Source organism: Phaseolus vulgaris, chromosome 2 (assembly GCF_000499845.2).
Source record: "Phaseolus vulgaris cultivar G19833 chromosome 2, P. vulgaris v2.0, whole genome shotgun sequence".
Taxonomy (NCBI): domain Eukaryota; kingdom Viridiplantae; phylum Streptophyta; class Magnoliopsida; order Fabales; family Fabaceae; genus Phaseolus; species Phaseolus vulgaris.
Genome location: NC_023758.2, coordinates 49,245,918 through 49,259,377, shown reverse-complemented (window position 1 = coordinate 49,259,377; position 13,460 = coordinate 49,245,918). Strand labels below are relative to the sequence as shown.

The following is a 13,460-nucleotide window of genomic DNA, read 5'->3' as shown; positions in this document are numbered from 1 at the left end:
TAAAAATCCTTTTTAACATCAAAGTTGCCTTCGTCAAGTGGGATATTGTAAAAATATTTTGCTTGCTGAAGCGCTTTCTCAAAACCAAGTTGATGTTGTTCAAATGTAGCGCTTTCGGCTTCAAAAACGTTGGTCCTCAGCTGGCTTATCTCTTCATCCATTTCTTTGATGGCTTTCTTGTCGGCTTCGTTTGTAGACGATAACGCTAACACCTTCTCATTCAGCAGTTGATTCTCTTTACGTAGTTGAGCGTTTTCTTCATTAGACTTCAAGTTTTCATTCTTCAAATCAACGTTTTCTTTTTTAAACTCTTCCTTTGCAACTTCTTGTTCACCTTTCTGTTTAGGGATCTCCTCTAGTTGCTCGAACAAAGAGCTTGCTTTTTCCTTATATTCAGCAAGGTCAGTCTTCAACTTTTCAAATTCAGATAAAGCCACACTATTTACATTTTTCTCCTTCAACATTTTTCCAAGCAACAAACTTCTACTTGACAATTCAATAACGGAATCAGCCAATGAGGCAGCATCCATACTTTTCAACATATTATAAGATGATTCGTCAAAAGAAGTTTGGATAAACTTTGCATACTTAGTTGACGCACAAAAAATGGTTTCGGGCAGCGGTTCAGCCGACACATTCTCAACGCGACGATGACGCCGAGAAGAAGAGTGCGATCTCTTGTTGCTTCTATCTCGTTTCTTTGATTTCTTGGAAGGCCCGACAACCTCCACATTGTGTGCAACTTCAACCACTTCAATAGGCGCAATACGCCCCGCTTCTTCCATTTCAACAACAGGGTTTACCACATTTTCACGTCGAGGGGTCACATCACCTACTTTGTTCAGAAGCTTTGAAAAATAAGACCGAGCTTTTGGATTTGTGCTTCCCATCAAAGCTGGAAATCAATAAAAAACTTAGCAAAGTTAAAAAACACATCCTATAAAACAAGAAAATGAAGAACAACCACCTACCAATAAGATCTTCTTGTGGATGGGACGAAGTATACAATTTTAGCAAGGCGCGAGTGGGAATTTGGTGCGAGAGGTGGCTGAAAACTTCAATAACATACCGGTCGGCCGCCCCCATTGAGTGAAAAGATATTGAATTGAACTTAACGGGATCCCTTGTCCAGTAAAGAGGAAATTTTGGAAACTCTCCATTGAAAAAATATTCTTTCCCTATCGGCTCTACCAGAATTTTGAAAAAACCTCCCTTAAATTCCTTATATGATGACGTAAAAGGTTTAAGGAAGCAAACGTTGGATTTGCTAATAAGAGAAAGCCACCCTGATCGTTTACCAGGCCGAGAACAATAATAATACAAGAACGAAGCAGGACTAGGAGAAAGCGACAATAATTTACACAAAATACTAAAAGCTTGCATGGCAGCCCACCCGTTAGGGTGAAGCTGAGTAGGGGCAACATTAAGAAAATTAAGTACGCCTATTTGAAAGTTATTCAAAGGCAATCGAATGTGAAGGTCTCTAAAAAAGCAAGCATAAAAATAGAAAAACTCATAGCTATCATCTTCTCGGCCATGGCAAACGTTATCAGCATCTCCAACACGCCGAAAAGAAATAATATCGTTCTCAATATCAGAATAATATATCTGAGAATGAGAAAGAAAATTCCACAGTTCCATAGCAGAACGATACTTCGAAAAATATTCCCGAACTCTAGGGTTAACCCACTGATAACCTGGACGAAGGTTTTTCCGAGCCGACATCAAATCAGTTTCTTGAGAAACATCAACAGTAGGGGCTGCATTAGAGTCATTCATGCAAGAAGGGGTAGCAGATGAAGACTTTGAGTCTGGATGATCCTCTGCCCGAACCACTCGCCCAGTTGATTCCCCACCCGCGCTCGAACAATCATCACTAGCAGAAAGGCTTGAAAGAGACATTACCTTTGCCAAAATCAACTGATGAAAAATGAGCTTCTGGCTTAAAAAAGCGAAAGGTTTCACAATCATAAAAAGGTTCAAAGGGGAACCTATTTATAACCCACGAGAACCCTAGAATTTGAAACGTTCTGATCAACAAAATTTTTCAAAAAATATTTGATCTAACGGTTCAGATAGGCATCTCGTGTCAAATCACATACTTTCATAAAAGTGCATTACGAAAACCAAGGCATTAAATACCACATCAAATCAAAACTCAACAATTATATTTTATCAAGACAACAAATACTTTCAATATAAATAAATTATTTTTGTCTCGGGGGCCAGTGTACTAGTAGCCTAAAACCGAGAACTACATGCCGAGAACTATACCTAAAACCGAGAACTACATGTCGAGAACTACATGTTCAATGAACAAAGTGTTAAACAAAAACTACATGCCGAGAACTACATGCCGAGAACTATATGCCGAGAACTACATGTTCAATGAAACTTGCACAAGGGGGTGTAAAAATAATAAAAAGGTGTGGGAAGAAAGTCCAAAAGTACTGTAGAAGGTCCATCAACGAAACCCTATAAATAGGAAGTCAACACAAGAAAAAGGTAAGCTTAGTTTTATCTGAAAAAACCATTACATTGTCTCTGACTTTGGCATCGGAGCAACTTGCAGGTACATCCCCCCACTCGTGAGGAACATCAACCGAAAGGAATAGCCGAAAGAAGCAGCCGAGAGGAACACAAGCAGTCCAGCCCAATAGCAAACCGAAAGGAATAGCCCGAAATCAGAAGATCAAGAAGGAGGCCATCTTATCGTTTTGGTTCGAGTGTTCTTGGTCCCTTTTTTGTAAGAACATGTATAAATCATCAGGACATCTATTTGTACACACTTGAGTTTTTGACAAGCTAAGAAAATCATTCCTTACAATTGAGGAATCAGAGGAGTGGAAAAGAATTATTCTTATCAACACAACGCTATGTAAATAATGGGTGGATGAAAGTTAGGTGGGGAGACTTTTATATGTCAAAATGCTTGACAAATCGGATAAGATAGGTGTGAAGGACCCAAAATAAGAAAATGGTAAACGTAGACTAAGGTATATATGAAATTATATGGTACTTATCATATGTAAAAATGAAGAAAAAAAATTATAAGTGTTGTACTTAATGGAGATGAAAAAAAGTATTATGTGAGCATTGAAAAATGGAGGTCGACTATGAAGTCATCCTACAAATTAACTTGTGATTCGTTGGTTTTAATGGATGAGGACACGTTGGATTTTGAAGTCATAGAGCATGTGAATGTGTTCATTATAACTTATTTCCCATAATGAGTGTGTCAAAAACAACTCATCAGTTTTAATGCACTTATTTCATGTGTATGGATTACAAAAGAGGAAGTTTGTGGGTGTTTCAGATGGAGATATGATTCATCAATGGGTTTGTTTATGTTAGACAATGTTAGTAGAGTATACATCTAGTCATTTTGTTTGAATTTGATGAGGATTGGCAAGAGAAAATGGATAAAGGTGTGAAGAAACTACATTAGTGAAGGTCTAATCATGAAGAAATAATTGTACAATGATCAATAGGTAATACCCAAACATCAATACAAACATGTAGGAAAAAATTCGTCAATGCATAACCAGTACAAAAAGTAACGAGTGTTTAAGTTTGTTATAGCTTGGTTTAGTATTGAAACTTTAATTTTCTTTCACTTTTTATGAATCGAGATCAAACAGCATGAATATTAAAGATTCTCGTCACTAAACACAAATTTAATTCATGTGATTAAGTAAATGCAAACGTTTGCATCTAAAATTGAAACAAAAATAAAAACACAACAGTAAGAACACAATAATACAACATAACTAATTAGGACATAAATTCAATATTTTGAACAAGAGCTTACAAATAAGTACACTAATAAATAATAATAATATTTTTTTGGAAGTTAAAGTTACAAATTAAAAAAACAAAAGGAGTATTTGGAAAGATTGAAAGTGGAGGAGAAAGATATAGAATTGAGGAAAAAGGTATAAGGTATACTATGAATGCTCGTGGAAGGTGTAGTACCTTCTATCATTTACATCATTATTAGTAATAAAATGTTATATTTAATTAATAAAGATAAATATAAATAAATTTTTGAAATAAAAATCTAAACAAAAAGAAAAATTGATATCCACATTTTTCTCTTACATCTTAAAATTATTTTTAATAACAAAATGTTATATTTAACTAGGAAAAATAAATATAAATAAAATTTTAACATAAAATAATAATGATTTTAATTATTAAACAATTATACAATAATATTAATGGTGAAAAGAATACAAATATGACATTGACATTTACTCAGTTGTAAGATATCAAATCAAATAGATACATCTCCATTAAATTTAAGATTAATCAACACCAAACTTATGAACTTGTGCAAAGGTTGGGGAATTTTTTTGGTTAGTAGAATATTTGCATTTTTTTTAGGGCGTGTAATTCTTATGATTGTTTATTAAAACCCTTTTTTCATCTATAATTATTTTCTTATTATAGACAAAAAAAGAAGAAGACAGAAACACGTGATGAAATGTCTTCAATTTGCTTTCTTTAACTTAGAGGAAAGAAAAAATCTACACATTCCAAAAATCTCATTATCATTTATCATGAATAATGATGGTATAAAACATTTTACAAATCATAAATATAAGTTACTTTCTAACTAGATACTATACTATCAGATGAAATATTTACAACGGTAGGGTTAACCACAATGAAAATTAAATATATTATGAAGTTGAAAAACAAGACAATTTCATAAGTATGATATTATACATGATTTTCACATTTTATTTTCAAATAAGTTTCAAATGAATGTGAATTCTTCTTAATATAACAGATTAAACAAATGTAAAGCAATTGTACATGAAACTTCTTGATAAAGCTTAAAGGCATATTTAAGATTTATTTATCAAATTTACAATTATTTTATTTAATTAATACTATTTTTCTTATCATAAATCATAAAATTTTCTTAAAAAAGGGAGGGATAATGATGATATAGTGCATCAACGTGATCAAATTTCAATAGCAACAACGATCTGCAACAAATTTTTGTCATTCAATATAAAAAGATAATGTCATTTCGATCATTGTTGTTTGATAAATAAATTTTTATGATTTAATGAAATATCTATTCACCAACAATTTACAATGAAAAGTGATAAGTCTTTTACTATTTGCTTTTTTTAAATAACATGTGCACTATACAAAAACAAATATTTTCCCAGCTTTTAAATTGAAAATTTTAAATAATGGTTTGAATAGTTTTGAAGTTTGGTGAGCGGGAGAATGTTGTGAGTGTTTTGTTTGGGCAGATTCACTAAATCACTTACTTTGAAATGGAAGAAGCTCTGATTCTGCGACTGGAAATTCTGCAAGGCCCTCTCCAAGGCAAAACCCTAGACTTCAAACCCGGATCCGCTGTCCGAATTGGACGGGTGGTGAAGGGCAATACCCTTCCCATCAAGGACCCTGGCATCTCCTCCAAACACCTCTCCATTCGACCTAGACTCCTCAAACGGCACCGTCTTGGACGCCTCCCGGATCCCCCCAAACACCCCCTTCACCCTCCACCATGACTCCACCATCAAAATCGGAAGAAGGGATTGGATAAAGAAGGTGAAGATGGGAATGGTGTGAAAGAGGCTTGTGATGGGAAAGAAAAGGGGAATTCGAATGAAGATGATAGGAGTTGGCCTGATTTGAATAAGATGACACTTGGTGAGTGGTTTGATTTCTTGGAAGTTCACTTGCCCAAACAGATAATTGATGAAACCGAAGATATGATTGATTCAATGACTCAAAAAGCTGAGAGACTCCGCAAGTACATCGCTGAAATGCAACAACAGAATGCCATGGATAAAATGGCACTTGAGAGATAGGCCAAACATTTCATTTGTTGTGTTTGTAAGTATGCTTACATAGGGCATGATCTTCATAAATTTAGTTCCTACTGCACAGGCGGTAGACATATCTATTACGCTGCAAGCTGCTTAATGGAATTTTGTATCTATTCTTAGATATGGTTTGAGGACTGCTATTGCATGATCTGCTCTGGCTGAAGATCTAACTTGTGTACGGTTTTAGTTAGTAAATAGCTTTTCTTGAACCATCTTCTCTAAAAAGGATTAGAAGGTAGAAAGGCTATTTCTTAGCAAGAGTGAGATGAGATCCCTATATTAATTTGTATAAGTAGTTTTCATACTATGCTATTAGAAATATGCAAATTGCATTTATATTTGTGTGGACAATTGAGTGAATTTTGTCCCCTTGTTCTAGTCTTCAGTGTCTTCGCATAAGGGAGATACAAGTTATCCGTTGATTGACACCTTGCAACTTCACACATTGCTTTCCGTACACATTTGATGACTTGGACAATCTTTGCTACTGGGAAATGAATTCTAATATATGCAGCTGACTAAACATGGTGTATGTTTAGTCGTACTTTTTTTTATTCGCAGATATTCCTCTTGATCTTTACAAACTAAAAGCTTTTAAACTGCATATTATGATTTTTTGATGTCCCTGTTCCTTTCCTATCGTATCATAAGCCTTTTTTATGGTGTGTTTGGTTTGTGTTATGTGTACTGTTTTCATTGCTCACATGAGAATTTAATGGAACCTGTTTCCTAAGCCAAAAAATAGCTTAGAGGTTGTAATGTAAGTACGGTAACTGTATGCTAGTGGTGTGTGCGGAAGAGTAGGAAAAAACATTCCACATCTATAGCTGTCATCTATTCTCCCATTTCAACCTGATTGATTGTAAATGTGATTTGCTGAGAGACTCAGAATTTCTGAGTACTAAGTTAGTTTATGATAAATTTTAGTTTCTTATGGTCGAAGGTTACTTTCAAGCACCGCTGGCAGAGTGCTAAGGATAAATATTCCCACTTCTATCTTTCTTTTATTGTTTTACTAAACTAAATTGTTGTTTGATATAGTCAAGGGGTCATATTCCTCACCTGCGTACACGTTGTGACTTTTCTTCTCAGCAAATTTCTTTCCGTTGGCTGGGTCTAAGGGCAAAGGAGAATAGTATGTTGTAGAGTATCTGATTCACTCTGAATAATAGAAAAATGATCATGAAGATAAAAAGGTGCAATAAATTATCAATTTTCTGTTTAAGCTATGTTACGGTATGATTGTTCTAAAAAGCTATGGTAAATGGAAAGTGTGTCTTCTCCAATTATTGAGTCACAATACATGAAGTCTATATATATTGAGTTGACTGAATATGTGTTTTGTGCAAAATTCTACCACCAATTATATGAAAGTCTGGCTACAAGACTTTGTATTCTTTAAAATGCTTCTTTGTTGATTTTGAATCATATTATATACCTTTTTGGAGTGTAATTAGTTAGCGCTCTAATTTCTGTATGTGTATTTTATACTTTGATAAAGTATAATTTTTGGAGTTACACAAAATCCCATTTTTTTCTCATTCTTAAGTTGTCAAAAGATGTGATGGACTGGAAGCATCAGGTAATGCTCGAGTTATGTTGCAGAGGATTTGTTCTGTCATCATACCCACCACCCACCAGGTGGAAGGTTATCACGCCATTGCAGTCTGGTAGCAGCCTCCTGTATAATTCAGATGACCATCTAGTTTGATAGATAATAATACAAGTACTGTTGAGACCTGAGACTCCACCATGAAATTTTAGTGTTAAGTGTTTATGCATCGTGGTTTTAGAGGAGTGTGCAAAACTTCAACGATTATTTTTTTATGGCTTGATAATTCTAATTAATGAAGCACCTTAAATCTTTTAGATGTGCAATTTGATGCTTTACACTTGATTTATGGTTTGTTTAGGATCAGTTTTGAATTTCATGTTTTGATACTCTTCTGTTTTTCTGGTTCATATCTTATTTTAAATTTATTTTGCTTTCTTGAGTGTTAACTTGAGGAATCCTCTGATTTCTGTTATATATTTCCTTTTTAAAATCTGTGATATGAAGCATTCTGAATTATTTTATATCATGAACTATTTTAAAATTTCATGAATTATCCTACATTTTTTGTTGTCATCACTTTCTCGCTCTATCTTTTAGTTTTGTTTTGGTTTTGGTTTTTAAAGTTCCATCGAGTCCCTTAAATATTTATCTGTTTTGGTTCATATTTTAGAAATGACTGAAATCTTTTGGAATTTAGGAAAAAATATTTTTGACACCACAAATAGTAGAAATACGTATTTGATATTACATTATAATAATATTATAATATTTAAAATTAAAAATAAATAAATATAATTAAAATATTATTTTATTGATTTGTAAATTGTATGTTTTCTACTGTTTGTAATGTTAAAGCCGGTGAGAATTTTGTTTACAATAATAGGATGTAGAGAGAAAAATAAAACAAAACTTAATTTTTTATAAGTTAAAATTAATTTATATATTGTACTAATCGGTATTGGATGAGTCAATCACTTGTTCTTGGTAACGGATAGACTCTACCAAAACATATTTAAAACACTTAATAAATGAGGGATAAATGAAGATAACGACAGTTATGAGAGTCCTCTATCAGTCTCATTTATGTTTTAAATTATGTTTATGTGTAAGAACAAAATAAAAACCATTGGATATATACGCAAGGAACAATCTGAAAGATATACTTAAAAATGCAGGTATAATGCAGGTATAATACATGGTAAAACATATAATATCACCTCAGCCTATTTGCTAAGGAAGAAAAAACATTCCCAATTGAATAGTTTTGTTGCATGAAACATTTGGCATTTTGATGGCATTGAATTGGAGATAGGTGAAGAGAGATGAACATTGCATAGGGTTTAGATTTGGAAAGTGCTTAATTAATATTTATCCCTTATTTTTTGTGTGCTTAAGAAATATCTTCGACAAAATAGCTAAATACCGATTAATTGAAATATGATACAAATACTAGTATGTCTCCATGTAAACCAGGAATCATGATACACATAAGTGAATAACACATATTCAACCCATGACCAACACTATAAATAAACTTTTTGCAGAGGTGCAAGATACATTTCAATCATACACTTTCTACACATAGTACTTACTTAATCGTCAAAGTACCTTTTTTAAGTTAACCCCGACCGAGCATCAACATTTGAGGAAGGAGACTCAAGAAAGAGACGAGAAGATCACTTATACATCAACAATTATACATCCAGTTTCAGGTACTATATAGGTCATTTTTGCCTATACAGATACATATATAAATTAAAATGATTTTTATAAATTAATTTTAAGTTAAAAGCAGTTTGTTTTTTCTCAATTACATGGAAAAGTTTTTTTAAACATGCCCTAAGAAAAATAGTGAAAATGATTCTATTAACAAATTTTAATTCGTTGTCAATAATAATTGAATTTTAAATACATTATTCTCTTAAAAATACCTTACAATATTTCGCGCCTTTGGTATATTATGCAAAATTATTTGATTTTAAAATTAGTATAATTGGTATGTAGCATTCTAAAGTACATCATTAACTTTAAAATTGATTTATATGTATCTCTGCTAAATGTTATTTTTATGCATAGGAACCACCCAAGTTTAACTTCGCAAGTTCCTTTAAACAACTATTTACTCTATAAAATAAATTCATTCATCGATATACACATATACATGTGAATGCAACTAGTTTTTAGACCATGCTCTTTTATAGCAAAATATTTGTTAATATTTTTTTATCTCATATAAAAAAAACTAATTTCACCTACCATATTTTGAATTATAAGAATAGTAATAATAATAATATTATTATAAAATAATTAATAAAAATACCATAAAATTGAATATATTTATTTGTTTTATCAATGAAACAAACTTGTATATATCATAATGAGTATAAAGAGAGGAGGTATGGTAGAAACATTAGACGGTACTTTAGGGTTAAACGCTACTTGGATGGTAGACAATATGTGGATATTATACACTGTGAAATTTTAGACGCTATAAGTAGTTTAGACATTATACACCATAAAGTTATAAGAGAGTATAAAAAGAAATGGGACAAAATATTTCCGAAGGTAAATACACAATAAAATTGCAGTAATTGAAATTTATTTATATCTACGCGCATTAAATATAATTGTTTTTTATTTCTTGTATTTAAGTGGAAAAAAAGAGTACTTAATCCAGTTAAGACAGTAATGGATATTAATGTGGTCCATCTTTATTATGAATGAATGACACATTTCTGAATAACTTAACACCGACTCAATGAATGGTACATTTCTCTATAACTAACACTTCTCAATGGATTGTATATTTATTTAATGAAGCCAATTCAATAGTACTGGGAGATTAATGTCACCATCTCAACTTTGCAATATTCTTTCAATTGGTTGTTAATGAACAAAAAAAAGTTTGATTTTGTTTTAGAACTAATATTTTTGTTGTTTTTATTTATTTTTGTTCATGTAGAGTTCATAAATTAAGTATATATTGGTGGTCACTAGCTGTCTATTGGTGACCACAACAACAAAGTATGGTCATGACATGACAGCCTCACCACAACGGTGTTGTAATTAATGGTGGTTTCACGACAATCTTTGGTAATAGAGAACAGGGTAATAAGGTAACAAGGTAGATAAAGGAGTGAGTAGGAAACTTTTGCTACAGTCCAGTAATTTTGTCACTTCCAAAAACATCATTCTGAATTCATGTTTTTTTTATAATTAATTTTGGACTACAGAATCTAATGTATACAAACTTAGATTTTATGCATTTTTATTATATAATTTAGAGCAGAAAATTATATTATGGATTGTATAAATTGAAATAAAATTTATTATTTTATAATTATATAATTTGAAAAGTTTTTTCGGATTTAAGAATACTACATAGTATAATATAAAATACGTTTAAAAAAAAACATACACTTTAGAAACTAATTATGGATTTAAAAAACAATTCATAAGATATTTTTAAATTTGGAATTTGTAGAATCCAAAATATATCATGTTAGACAGTACAATTTGGATGTTGTTTTTAAATTCAAAATAAAATTTTATATTTTGGATTGTATAATAAAAATACAATTTATTTAAGTTTCCCTTTTCTTGATCTGATTTGTTTTATTGCATGAGTCTGGCTACAATACATGCATGAAAAGGGAATGTTATGAAATTATTTATTTCATTAAAGATAAAATGGAAATTTCATCATCCCTATGAAAGTGCTCCCTATGAAAGTGCAGGAAGAAGTTATAGGAGTGCTGGAAAAAATCCCAGAACTGAGAAGAAGGAGAATAACATGAAGAAAAAAAAGTATAGAATGAAGTTTTCATCCTTTTAACCTACATAATTTTTTTATATCAACTTAAATTAAAACTGAAACTTTTATGTTAATTTTAAATTGAGTCAATGTAACACCCCGAAAATACATCTAAATATTTCAATACAAGTTCTACGTATTTCTATACAAACTTGGAGTTTTTCAAAACATTCCTAATACATGATTAGGATTTATAGAAATACAAATATCTACATATTCATAGCTCAAAATAAAACTCTGAAACCTCTAAGGCTTTCCTGCACCTGTATGGTCATCTGCTCGTGTACATAGTACAGTCATCGCAGTTTAAACACAACACAAAAAGCAAGGGTAAGCTAGTGAAAATAGAATTTTATAATATACACAATTAAATCAAAAGAGAAAACCAAATTACATGATCAATTTCTCAAATTATTCAAATTTCTTCAAATCTCAACAATAAACAATCACATAGATCTCACATGGATCTACACATCCAGAATATTCAACAAACAACGTCTTCCCGAAGACCCGTATTAAGTAAGTCCTACCAGAGACTAACACCTGATCCAAAGATTACCAGCGAATCCAACAGAAAGGATCAGGGTAAGTTCAATACAACCCAAGCCGTGCATCTCATATGTCACGGTGTGCATGAACTCCCCCATCAGCTTCTCACCACCTGATATCTTAGTCTATGTGACTTAAATCATCAGTGAAGCTCGGAGATCTCTGTTACCACATAAGCATCAATACTTAATACACAGCAAACATCAGTCCATACATTATCCCAAATGTATGAATTCAATTCCAGATTATTTCATCATACAATATCATTCCAAACAAGATCCACAACATTCAAAAGCGTAATTAACATAAGAAAACAACACCTTAAATATTAAACCATCAAAATCTAATATTTTTACAAATTTAAATAATATATAAACAAACAACCCAATATAAATAAACACACAGCATCCCTGCAAGAGAAATTGAATATTGGGACCACGTCCCTTCCGCATTCAGATCTTCTATCCTAGGGTGCTATTAAAAATTAAATTTAGCTTCCCTTACCTCAATTGCTTGCTTTCCAAGCAACTTTTAGAATTTTATTCCCCACCGTTTGGATAAGCTTCAAGGTTTACGGGCCTAATGCAAATTATCCAAACTGAACAAAATTTCAGTATATAATAGAATAAGTTGAGAGGATTAAACTTCTCAACTGACCCCACAAAGATTGATGACTAAATCCTAAGGAAAAACAGAGAACAAAGGATATTTAGAGTAAAAATGAACTTACTCTGTTTGAAAATCTGATCGGGTAGAAATGTTCCTTAACTCCTCTGCTACAGCGTGGTATGATCAGATTCTAAAATAGATGAGGTATAGAGTGAGAAATTTAGAGAGAAGGTAGAAGGGAGAGATGGAGAGAGAAAGAGAAAGAGGTTTTGTGTGGGGGGGTGTCTCTGTTTCTTCTTTTTTTTTTAAAAAGAAAAGTTGTTGTTACATTATCTCCAACTACAAAAATTTTCGTCCTCGAAAATGAACTCACCAATAAAGAGACTAGGGTATGATGCTCGTATCTCCTCTTCAATATCCCAAGTGGAGTCTCCAGAGATGAGATCCCACAATACTTTCACCATGGGAATACTTCTTCCAAGAAGTTGTTTCACTTGTGAATCTAAAATTTTGATTGGCTTCACTTCAAACGACAAATTTTCTTTGACCTGGATGGAATCAGACTCTAGAATGTGGCTAGGATCAGGTACATACTTTCGTAGCTGGGATACATGGAAAATATTGTGAATGTTAGCTAAAGGAGGAGGCAAAGCAATTTCATAAGCCATAGGGCCTATTCTCCTCAGAATTTGATAAGGTCCTATGAACTTAGGAGTCAATTTCTTGGATTTGAGTGCTCTTCCTACACTAGTGAACGGTGTAACTCTCAAAAAGACATGCTCACCCGCAGAGAATTCTAAAGGTCTTCTTCTTTGATCTGCATAAGATTTTTGTCTGCTGAGAGATGTTTTCAATCTTTGATTTCTGACAAGTCAAGCAAGCAGCTACAAACTTAGCTACATCATTCTCCATGCCATGCCACCAATAAGACTTCTTGAGATCTTGATACATCTTGTTCATTTCTGGATGTAAACTGAGTTTGCTTTTATGACCTTCAGATAACACTGTTTGCTTTAGTTCATTATCCTCTGGTATGCATACTCTTTTTTTGAATCTCAAAATACCATCCACTCCT

The 13,460-nt window shown here is 32.3% G+C and overlaps 2 long non-coding RNA genes across 3 annotated transcripts; one reads left to right on the top strand and one right to left on the bottom strand.

The window, feature by feature from the left end:
• Positions 1–5,220: 5,220 nt before the first annotated feature.
• Positions 5,221–7,722, top strand: LOC137813026 (uncharacterized). The gene is made up of 2 exons (XR_011081315.1): positions 5,221–5,865; positions 7,408–7,722. It is a non-coding gene; the product is annotated as an uncharacterized lncRNA (long non-coding RNA).
• A 3,650-nt stretch (positions 7,723–11,372) lies between these two features.
• LOC137809842 (uncharacterized) lies at positions 11,373–12,643 on the bottom strand. Of its 2 annotated transcripts, none has more exons than XR_011080821.1 (3): positions 12,507–12,643; positions 12,281–12,355; positions 11,373–11,502 (listed from the first exon to the last, which is right to left on the bottom strand). It is a non-coding gene; the product is annotated as an uncharacterized lncRNA (long non-coding RNA). The 2 variants fall into 2 exon arrangements; XR_011080822.1 differs by lacking the exon at positions 11,373–11,502 and adding an exon at positions 11,690–11,938.
• Between the last annotated feature and the right edge of the window lie 817 nt (positions 12,644–13,460).